Source organism: Lithobates pipiens, unplaced genomic scaffold (assembly GCF_037356315.1).
Source record: "Lithobates pipiens isolate NorthernLeopardFrog02 unplaced genomic scaffold, aLitPip1_a1.2 Scaffold_22, whole genome shotgun sequence".
Lineage (NCBI taxonomy): Eukaryota > Metazoa > Chordata > Amphibia > Anura > Ranidae > Lithobates > Lithobates pipiens.
Genome location: NW_027507784.1, coordinates 331,527,896 through 331,540,101, shown reverse-complemented (window position 1 = coordinate 331,540,101; position 12,206 = coordinate 331,527,896). Strand labels below are relative to the sequence as shown.

General features: G+C 43.8%; 1 protein-coding gene across 1 annotated transcript in view; it reads left to right on the top strand.

Annotated features, from left to right (window-relative positions):
• The window catches only part of TNS1 (tensin 1), a gene marked incomplete in the record, with an annotated part of 696,726 nt that overhangs the window by 465,506 nt on the left and 219,014 nt on the right, over window positions 1-12,206 (top strand).

Here is a 12,206-nt window from a genome sequence, read left to right as displayed (position 1 = left end):
TCAGTGATTTTTAGCAGGACTGCGACATTGTGGAGGACAAATCGGACACTTTTGACACTTTTTTTGGGACCAGTGACATTCGTACAAGGATCAGAGCTAAAAATATCCACTGATTACTGTATAAATGTGACTGGCAGGGAAGGGGTTAACACCAGGGGGGCGAGCAAGTGGTTAAGTGTGTTCCCTGGGAGGTGTTTCTAACTGTGGGGGGGGAGGGGACTGACTGGAGGAGGAGAGAGATCGCTGTTCCTGATCACTAGGAACAGATGATCTATCTCTACTGCCCTGACAGAACGGGGATCTGCTTCATTTACATTGGCAGATTCCCATTCTGGCTCTCTGAGGAGCGATCGCAGGTGGCCCGGCGGACATCGCGGCCGCTGGCGACGCGCTGCGGGCATGCTATAGCTATTGCACGGAGCGGCGTAGCTTTGTGCGATAGAGCCACCCTGCCGCAGTATATCTGCGCCCGGCTGGTCGGCAACTGGTTAAATCGACTACATACCGCAAAAGGTGTGCAAAGTCCTACAAATTTGTTTCCTTTTGAAAAACCAGCCACATGCTGAGTAGAAAAGCCTGTCCTCTGCCAGTATGCTGCAACGTAGGACCCTCTGTATGGAAGCAGTGGTCTCTCTGCAGAGGTCTGACGCTTCCTCTGCTCAGTCAGATCTATGGCTCTACAGTCCGCAAAGCTCGTGCTCTCTGCGGCCGGCCACCTGTCATTGATTTCAGCATGCTGCCTGTACAACCCCTAGACCTTGTAACACTCATGAGTCACATGACACCGGGGGAGGGAAAATGGCTAATTGGGCCCAATTTGGACATTTTCACTTAGGGGTGTACTCACTTTTGTTGCCAGCGGTTTAGACATTAATGGCTGTGTGTTGAGTTATTTTGAGGGGACGGCAAATCGACACTGTTATACAAGCTGTACACTCACTACTTTACATTGTAGACAAGTGTCATTTCTTCAGTGTTGTCACATGAAAATATTTACAAAAATGTGAGGGGTGTACTCACTTTTGTGAGATACTGTATATCCCAATCAATGCATAAGAAAGTTGTATCGATAAAAACAAATGTAACGTACGTGTACAGTCAGCTCGCTCTCTCTCTCGCCATATATCTCTCTATATATATATATATATATATATCTCTCTCTCTCATATATGTGTGTATATATATATATATATATATAAAATATCTATCTCTATATATATATATATATATATAGATAGATATTATATCTCTCTCGCTCTCGCTCTCGCTCTCGCTCTCGCTCTCGCTCTCGCTCTCGCTCTCGCTCTCGCTCTCGCTCTCGCTCTCTCTCTCTCTCTCTCTCTATATATATATATATATATATATATATATATATATATATAGAGAGAGAGATATTTTATATATAATATCTATCTCTCTCTATATATATATATAATCTCTCTCTCTCTCTCTCTCTCTCTCTCTCTCTCTCTCTATATATATATATATATATATATATATATATATATATATATATATATATATATATATATATATATCTTGATCGATATAGTTGTGTATATATATATCTCAAATTAGTTGTGACTCCCACTGCCTGGAGTTCAGTCTGGTGATCCCGTACTTAATCCAGCAGTTGTGTTTTAGTGACTATCAGCACATTGAAGGGTTAATGCGGCTGTTATTCACATCAGCTGATAAGTGGCTGACCCTCCGCTTGTGGGGAGAAGGGAGGAGAGGCGGCGTGCCCTTGGTTTAAGCTGCATTCATAAGTCACTGGATTTCATGACTTTGTAGAAATAACAATTCACCACAATAATGTCCCCGGAGTAGAAGAACGCGGCGACAGATCGGAGGTCGGGTCTCCCGCCTGCGTGGATTAAATCGGGAGCTGTGTGGTTTCCACCATGGCCACCATCAAGCCTTGGAGGCGTTTTATGCGGACGTTCAGTTTCTCGCAGGTAAGTCACCTAGACCCGGCTGTTATCGGCTAATTTTGAAACCCAACTGTAGCCAGTTTTTTGCTGCAAACAGAGTCGGGAGAGCCAAGCAAGTGGAGCTCAAGATGTGTCCGCCACCACCAGACCCTCGGGACCACCTTGCCCAACACTGTACCAAGCCTTGCCTTGTATAGGGCCCGATCACTCCAAAGTCAAAATACCTTCCAAGTTTCTGAGATGGGAAACAAGACATCATTTTGATTCAACTTCATTATGCCAGAATGGCAAAATTTTACTGAAATCTCCTCATTTATCCCAAAGTTTCTGGGAAATGAAAACTTTCAATTTCCTCGATCCTCCAGTCACAATTAAATGCCTTCGACATCTGATAAATATGCCCCACAAGTTGATGCTATCCCCTTCCTAGACCCTCGGACCATGTTTATAAAGCAGTGAATCTATCATTCGTCAAGCATTCACATACAGTGTGACTTCTCATGCGACCGTTCAAAGTCGCATCCCATTTGCAGGAGTGAAACCTTTCAAATCACTGCAACTAAAGATTCCTGCGCTATTTCTATGCAATTTAATTGTGACTTGCATTGATGTCTCACTGAAGGGAGGGCAACTTCAGAACCACACTGGTTTGAACCAGGTCTTCAGGGGTTCAAAACTATGACACATTGAAAGTTGGGGTCCACAACTACGACACACAATTCTTAGGGGTCCATAGCTATGACACCTTCATACATAACACACAGACATCCATGGTTTGATAAATATCACAAATATGGCACATTGATACATGGGGTTCACATGTACAACACATTTTATTATTGGGGGTCAATACCTATGACACCCTAATACCATAACACACTGACGACCACTGTTTAATATCTATGCTCCTTAGGATTCACAACCATGGCATGCTGACTCTGGGGGTTCACAACTATGGCACATTGACTTTTGGGGTTCGCATATATGGCAAATTGACTCTTCTGGTTCACATGTATGGCACACTTATTATTGGGGGTCCGTGACTATGACATCCTGATACGATAACACACTTGACATCCACGGCTTGATAAATATGCACTTGGGGTTCACAACTCTGGCACCCTGACACATAGGGTTCACATGTACCACACAATTATTGGGGATCTATAACTGACACCCTGATACCTTAACAGACTGACATCCACTGCTTGATGAATATGCCCCTTATGTTTCACAACCATGGCACATTGACTCTTAGGGTTCACATGTATTGCACACTTACAGTATTATAGGGAATCCATGACTATGACACTCTGATACCTTAACACACTGACATCCACGGCTTGATAAATATGCCCCTTAAGGTTCATAACTCTGGCACATTGACACTTGGGGTTCACATGTACCAGGCATTAATTATTGGGAATCCATAACTATGAAACCCTAAAACCTTAACACACTGACATCCACTGCTTGATAAATATATCCTTTAGGGTTCGTAACTATAGCACATTAACACTTGGGGTCACAATTATGGCACATTGACTCTTGGGGTTCACATCTATAGTACACTTATTAGTGAGAGTCCATGACTATGACACTGATACCATAACATACTTGACATCCATGGCTTGATAAATATGCCCCTTAGGGTTTGCAACTATGGCACGTTGAAACTTGGGGTTCACATGAATGACACCCTTATTATTGGGGGTCCTATAACTATGACTCAGGTACATAACTATAACACTCTGATATCACAACACACTCATTGGTCATAAATATATCCCTTGAAATTTCACAACAATGGCACATTGACACATGGGGTTCACATGTATGACATCATTATTGGGGGTTCATAAGTATGACATCCTGATACCAAAACAAATTTGACACCCACGGCTTTCTAAATATGCCTCTTAGGCCGCGTACACACGGGCGGATTGTCTGTCCAACTTAGTCCACCGTGTTTCAGCGGACAATCCGCTCGTATGTGGGCTTCAGCGGACTTTTTCAGCGGACAATCTGACGAACAAAGTCTTACGGAATTTCCGTAAGACAGTCCGTTCAAACTTGGTTTTGTCCGTCCAAACTTGGTTTCAGCGGACAGTCCGCTCGTGTGTAGGCAAGTTGGACGGACTAAGTATGGTGCATGCTCAGAAAGGGTTTACACGGCCGAAGGTTGCATTGCAGTGTATAGGACGTCGTTTTTCTAGTCCCGTCGTACGTGCTGTACACGTCATCACGCACGCTTTCAGCGGACTGTCTGCTCATCGTGTGTGGTCAAGTCCGTTCATGCTAATTTTGAAGGGACTGTCTGTCGGATTGTCTGCCGAACTTAGTTGGGCAGACAATCCGCCCGTGTGTACGCGGCCTTCGGCTCCATTCACACTTGTGCGACTCCAAAGTTGTGCGATTTCCATTGCAATTTTACTTTGGATGGGTGAGACTTTGATGTAATATTAAGATGCAACTTTTGAGCGTTTACATTGCAGTCTGTGGCAATCAAGGTGCATGAAAGTCGCATCAAAGATGTGCAGGAACCTTTGTATAGTTGCTGCAATTGGAACGTCTTCCATTGAAAAATATTGGCTGCGCCTTGTCATGCGACTTTGTGTCCAGAGTCGCATTGCAAAATGCACAAGCCTTAGAGTGGCAAATTGACACTTTGGGCTTACAACTCTAGCACTGTAACTTGTATTGGATTGTATGGGCCCTTATATTACATAGTTGTTAGATTTAGAGGAGATTGGTACAGTGTTTTTTTTTTTTTTTTTTTTTTTCCGTTCTGGTTTGTTATGTTTTGGAGGATTTGGCGTGCCGTACTTCAGTCTTGAACTGGACTTTAATGGCCGGCATTCATGTTTGCTTTGTGTTTTCAGTAAATCCACCTTATTCTGTTCCACTACATCTGACTTCCTCTTTATCATATGTGATTGCAAACAAAGGTCAATGTGATTGCGATGTGAAGTCCATGTGATTTCAGACAAAGGCACAGAAGAATCGAGTCAGAAACAACTCAGAAAGGACACGGATCTCAGGTGGAAGGTGTTTTCCTCGATTGCAGAAGTCTCCAAACTATGACCACATCCAGCCCTCTACAGGATTTTATCAAGCTTTCAGCTGGGGTCATTGGCATATCGTCAATGTACATAGAATGAGGATTAACGTCAATAGAGGCTGTCTACAACTGTGGCCAAAAGTTCTGGGAATGACACAAAAATGAATTTACACAAAGTCTGCTGCCTAGGTTTTTATGATGGCAATTTTCATATACCCCAGAATTTATGATCAGATTCATTGCAAAGTCCCTCTTTGCCATGAAAATGCACTTAATCCCATAAAAAACATTTCCAATGCATTTCAGCTCTGCCACAAAAGAACCAGCTGACATCCTGTCAGTGATTCTCTTGTTAACACAGATGTCCTTGTCCACGAGGACAAAGCTGGAAATCACTCTGTAATGCTGATTGAGTTAGGAAAACAGACTGAAAGCTTTAAAAGGAGGGTGGTGCTTGAAATCATTGTTCTTCCTCTGTTAACCATGGTTACCTTCAAGGAAACACGTGCAGCCATCATTGCTTTGCAGAAAAAGGGATTCACAGGCAAGGCTATTGCTGCTAAAAAGATTGCACCTAAAATCAACCATTTATCGGATCATCAAGAACTTCAAGGAGAGAGGTTCAATTGTTGTGATGAAGGCTTCAGGGTGCCCAAGAAAGTCCAGCAAGTGCCAAGAACGTCTCCTACATTTGATTCAGCTTCGGGATCGGGGCACCGCCAGTGCAGCGCTTGCTCGGGCCTGGCTGCAGGCGGGTGTCAGGGTTGCCAACTTCCCGCTGCATTTTTTACTGACAAAATATGGAAAATTTACTGGCGGAGCACATTTTTTTTTCCTGACAACCAGAGAAATTACAGGACTCCTATTGAAAACGAACACAGTGAATATTTCAACAATATAAACATGATATGTAAAAACTGACAATACCTATAACAAAGTAATTTGCTTGATTTACACTTAAAAAGTCAACAACCATGAAATTATCAACCCCTGATTTTTACTGCCAGTTGTAAAAAAAAATAAAAAATCACTGATTTTTTACAAACTGTAAATATACTGGCGGTTGGCAACCCTTTCGGGTGTGAGGATATTGGCACGCACAGTGAGGAGAAGACTTTTGGAGGATGGCCTGGTGTCAAAAAGGACAGCATAGAAGCTACTTTTCTCCAGAAAAAAAAATCAGGGACAGACTGATAGTCAGCAAAAGGTACAGGGATTGGACTGTTGAAGACTGGGGTAAAGTCATTTTCTCTGAATGCCCTTTCTGATTGTTTGGGGCATACCTAATAAACCTTGTCTGGAGAAGAAAAGTTGATTGCTACCATCATTCCTGTGTCATGCCAACAGTAAAGCATCCTGAGACCATTCATGTGTGGGGTTGCTTCTCAGCCAAGTGAGTGGGCTCACTCACAATTTTACCTAAGAACACAGCGATGAATAAAGAATGGTACAAAAACATCCTCCGAGAGCAACTTCTTCCAACCATCCAACAACAGTTTGGTGAGGAACAATGCCTTTTCCAGCATGATGGAGCACCTTGCTATAAGGCAAAAGTGATAACTAAGTGGCTTGGGGAACAAAACATCAATATTTTAGGTCCATGGCCAGGAAACTCCCCAGACCTTAATCCCATTGACAGCTTGTGGTCAAACCCTTAAGAGACGGGTGAACAACCCCCCCCCCCCCCCCCCTCCAAACAAATTCTGACAAAACTCAAAAAGAAGGGTCAACACTGCAAACACTGACTCCATATAAACTTAATGTCATTGTCAATAAAAGCCTTGGACACTTATGAAATGCTTGTAATTGCTTGTAATTATACTTCAGTATACCATAGTAACATCTGACAAAAAGATCTAAAAACACTGAAGCAGCAGACTTTGTGAAAATGAATATTTGTTTCATTCTGAAAATTTTTTGGCCCAGGCTGTGTGGTCTTTACTTCAGCTCCCCTGTGACAGACTCATCCGGGACAGAGGCTTTAGGAGGGGACTGAATGCTAGCCTCTTTCCTACTGACTATTGGCCCTGGCATTTGAGGGAGCTACAAGCATTTAGGAAGATGTCCTGTTATGTAATGCAAAAGGAGATTATTAAGGGGGCCATGATGGTCTCTGCCAACTTAGGACACAGTGGACAGATATATGCGAACAGAAAGCTGGCTAATAAGATCTGGTAAGCCCTGGGTCTCCTGTTGTGTACTAGGTAGGCTGAGGAGGGGGGAGATCACTGTTTGTATTGCTAATCGTGCTAACTAACACGCCTATTTCTGCTAGCAAACTATTGAAGGATGTGTTTATACTTCTAATAATGTGTATTGTACCTTGTGAGCCAGAAGCCGGCCAGTCTGATCTGGAATGAGACTGCCGAGTCATCCAGGTGGCTAATTAATGTAATGTTTATAGTATATGTCGATTGTTGTTATTTTTCTGTGCATAAGTTGTATTGTTACGGTAATGGGATCAGGAGGGGGCTGTCCTTCTGTGGATTATATAGTCTGTGTTAGTTTGTTCAATAAAAGTTCCAGTTTTGCAGCCAAACAAGTGCTGTCTAGTTCTTGGTTGCAATAGGTGCCTATAATATCGTATATCTATGTTTAGACTGGAGGAAGCAGTATACTGATGGAAGCACTCAAGTGGAGTGTGCAACCCCCAAAAACGAGAACCTAGATTCTGTAAGAGGGGACTCTGATTAGGACCCTGATGTAAGGGAGGACACTGATGAGGACCCTGATGTAAGGGGGAGCTCTGGTAGGGACCCTGATGTCAGGGAGGACACTGATGAGGACCCTGATGTAAGGGGGAACTCTGGTAGGGACCCTGATGTCAGGGAGGACTCTGATGAGGACCCTGATGTAAGGTGGAACTCTGGTAGGGACCCTGATGTCAAGGGGACTCTGATGAGGACCCTGATGTAAAGGGGACTCTGATGAGGATCCTGATGTAAGGGAGAACTCTGATGAGGACCCTGATCTAAAGGGTACACTGATAGGGACTTTGTAAGGGACTTTGTAAGGGGGCTCTAATGGGTATGCTGATTTAAGGTGAATTCTGTTGGGAATTTGGATGTAAAGGTGACCCTGATGGGTACTCTATTGAGGATAATAACTTAAGGGGGACTCCTATAGGAACCCTAATATAAAACTGAATTCAGTGGGGGCCCTGAATAGAGGGCATCTGTTGTAAAGGGGACTCTGAAGGGGATTTTTTCTCAGCCGGCAAATATTTGTAAAATATACACTGTGGCTCTCATACTGAAACATTTGGAGACCCCTGATCTAATTTACCTGTTTTACTTGGCCTGAAATAAACATGCAAAAATACTCTGGGTTTAATATCACTATAATTATCCCCTTAAAAATGTTTTGTTATATCGTTTTAATAAGTGCCAAAAAATACAATTTAATCCTACCAGAAACCCAACGAGCTGATAATTTCCTGTGCTCTATCTGTTACACTCCCTCGATCAGGTAGCATTGTTCTTAGTTATCTCTAGTGGCTCTGATGGCACTAATAATCATGATAAATAAGTCGATTTTATTACTCTAATCATCAGCTCCATCTAGTGGCCATATTGTGGTATTTCCCCGATTTACATTATTCTTATGAAGGAAGAACATCTGACCTGGAGAGAAAATAGCCTTCTAACATTTTGATTTTGCCAGCATTTGAGTGGAACAGATGTATGCAAAGTTTGGCAGGATGAATATCTCAGCAGATGATTTATAAATAAAACCCCTTTGTGTCCTGTGGAGCGCAATTTTAAAATCCTCTGGCAAGGTCTCCTCTGTTTTTGGATCATATGATATTTCTGCAGGGACAGCTTATGAAACTTCGAAAGGACCGACAAAACGGGTCACAAGTGCGCAGAGCTCTGCATATGACCTGAATGCGCAACGCACCGACAAAACGCAGAGAGGCGAGGGGGGTAAGCATAGCCCGGGCAGCGTGAATACCAACACTTCAAGAAGCCACAGCTAATCAGATACAGATCAGGCCCGATAAAGACATTAGTGTGTTATTCTAAAACTTCAGTGTGACAAATTCGGACAACGTCACTGTGACATTGCTGGCTTCATATCCATGGAGGAGAAGAATGTGTTTAGTAAATATCCTGTCCGTGTCTAACAAACTTCCCAACATTTTTAGCCCCAGGGATTGGAGGACTGTCCCTGGAAATATCTGACTCTGATTACATTCATTAAAAAAAAAAGTGTATAAATGTAACTTCGGTCAATGATTGTTTTATGTTTATGGTGGGATAGAGGCCATAGGGCAAAACCCCTGTTGGGTTTATGTTGCTTTGTGTGAGAAGCAGTAAGAATGCCACGCCAACGGTCAGAGTCCAACACGTAGATGGGAGAGCCAACACGGTTTTGGAGACCCTTCATCAGGGCTTATATACACCGATTAGCCACAACATTATGACCACCCACCATAGCCCATAGAGACATGTACTGCACACTAGACCTCTGAGGGAATGCTCTGGTAGCAACCCATAAGGAGCAGAACCTGTAAGGTGGGAGGTGAGGGCCTCCATGGATCAGATGTGTTTTTGTAGCACAGTCCACAGATTCTCAATTGACATTGGAGAATTCAAGGAATGCACAGATACCAGTATCCGTATCAATTCCGATACCAAGCATATGCGTGAGTATCGGTACCAGCGCAAGTGCTCCCGATACTGAAACAGATACTTTGTGGTGAAATTTGCATCAATACAAAATGAATGGGCTCAAATCACACTTAGGCTGGATTCACACTTGTACGACTGTGGCTCCAACTTTGCCCTGCGACTTGAAGTCTGAGTTCCATCCGACTTCCATTAACGGGATCCAACTTTGATCCCGACAATACCAGGCCCTTTGTGTCTGGTATGAATCTTGAGGGGAAACTCGGTGCCAAAATGAAAAGAAAAAAAGCATAGGATTCCCCCTCCTAGACCATACCAGACCAAAGGTATGGATTTTAAGGGGAACTCCCACGCCAAAAAAAAATACCAGACCCTTATCCGAGCATGCAGGTCAGGAAAGGGGGGTGCCTTCAACATGGGGAAGGGGTGTGGGGACAAGGGCCTCTTCCCGACAACCCTGGGCGGTGGTTGTGGGGGTCTGCGGGCTTATCGCCCCCTTGTGACATCACTGCCCCATCGTGCCACGGGTGGTGATGTCACAAGGGGGTGGGGCCTCCGGATGATGACACCGGGTGGCCACATCCCGTAGCTATGCAAGTAATTGCACACAGCAGACCTAGCATTACAGCAGGAGAGAGCGTCGGGAGAAGTTCGGTGGAAGAACAGAGGGAGAAGACAGCGGAGAGAGGAGAACCAGCAGAGGGAGAGGACAGTGGAGAGAGGAGAACCAAGAGCGGAAGAAAACATCAGTGGAGGGAGAAGAACTGAACCAGAGGAAGTCATCGGTGGTGGGAGAAGAACAGGAGAAGGAAGACATCGCCGGAGGGAGAAGAAAACGTAAGGAGAAGAGACGCCGGAGCTGCTTTAATAAATTACTTTGTCAAAAACCTGTACTGTTTTTTTTATTTCTGACCCTTTTTTTTTTTTATTTTTTTTTTTTTAAGGTGAATGTGTAGGGGTACAATGTACCCCATACTGATTCACATAGGGTGGGGGGCCGAGATCTTGGAGCCCCTTGTTAAAGGGGGCCTCCAGATTCCAATAAGCCTGCAGACCCCCACAACCATCGCCCAGAGTTGTCGGGAAGAGGCCCTTGTCCCCATCAACATGGGGACAAGGTGCCTTGGGGTGGGGGGCGCAGGGCCCCCTATGCCCCAAAGCAGCCATCCCAGCATGTTGAGGGCATGTGGCCTGGTATAGTCCAGCTCACTCATCCCCACCCCCTTTCCTGACCTGCCGGGCTGCTTGCTCGGATAAGGGTCTGGTATGGATTTTGGAGGGGGACCCCCACACCGTTTTTTTTTAGCGTGGGAGTTCTTCTTAAAATCCAAAGCAGAACGAAGGGTGTGGTATGGTCTTGGAGGGGGAACTCTGCGAGAAGTTCTCATTCCAGATCCTCATAGCACAAGTCACATGCCAAAATCGGATCAGTTAAGACGATGATCCAACTTTGATCCGACTTCAGTGATATTCAGTGGGCTGAAGTAGGATCAAAGTTGGAACCAAAGTAGTGCAGGAACCTTTTTCAAAGTCGGACCAGTTAAGATGGCTCTCATAGGGAAGCATTGATTTATACACATGATGCAACATGAGCTGCCAATGTCGAAGCGTTTGTCGTACCAGTGTGAACCCGGCCTTAACTGACAATTGCGTCAGTTACAACAATGCAACAATGTATCCAAATTAAATTTGTCATTTTTTCCCCTCCACAAATAGAGCTTTATTTTGGTGGTATTTGATCACCTCTGTGATTTGTTTTTTTATTTTTTGCTCTGCCTTTCTTCTTTCTGCTACAAAACAAATCCAATACATTTTTTAAAAAAATCGAATTTCTTCATATATTTAGGACAATTTGTATTCTGCTCCATATTTTTTGGGGAAAAAAAATCTCAATAAGCGTATATTGATTGGTTTGTTAAAGCCTCTACAAGCTATGGTGTGTATTTTATATTTGAATTGTTGTTTATTTTTTATACTACTAATGGCAGTGATCAGCAACTGTGATATTGTGATGGACAATCTGACACTAACTGACGCTTATACAGTGATAATATGCACTGTCACTGTACTAATAACACTGGCTGGGAAGGGGTAAACATCTAGGTTGATCAAAAGGGTTAACTGTGTGCCTAGCCAGTGTTTTTGTGTACTGTGTGTTGTTCTTTCACTAAGAGATGTGCTTTGCAGGGAAAAAAAAAAAAAAATCCATCACATCCCCACTGTCATGACGGAGCTCTTGCTTGTTTACATGGGCAGAGCTGTGTTCTGTTATTCTCCTCACCGGACATTCAATGGCCGACACCCACTGATCGGCTTCTGCTGTGGCTTATCACAGCAAAAACAGTGTGCACCCCCTACCTGGAAGTGCCGGATCATGCCCATCAAGAATACGACTGGCGGCATCCGATGGAGGATTTTTTTACTTCTGGTTTTGGGTTATTGTCTACAAACAGTTGCCGGCTTGTGCAAGCATCAGATCCAACCGATCCTGGTTTCATCCAACCGATCCTGGTTTCATCCAACCGATCCTGGTTTCATCCAATGCTTTGGAAGCCAGAGGAGACATCTGGAGTCTAATAG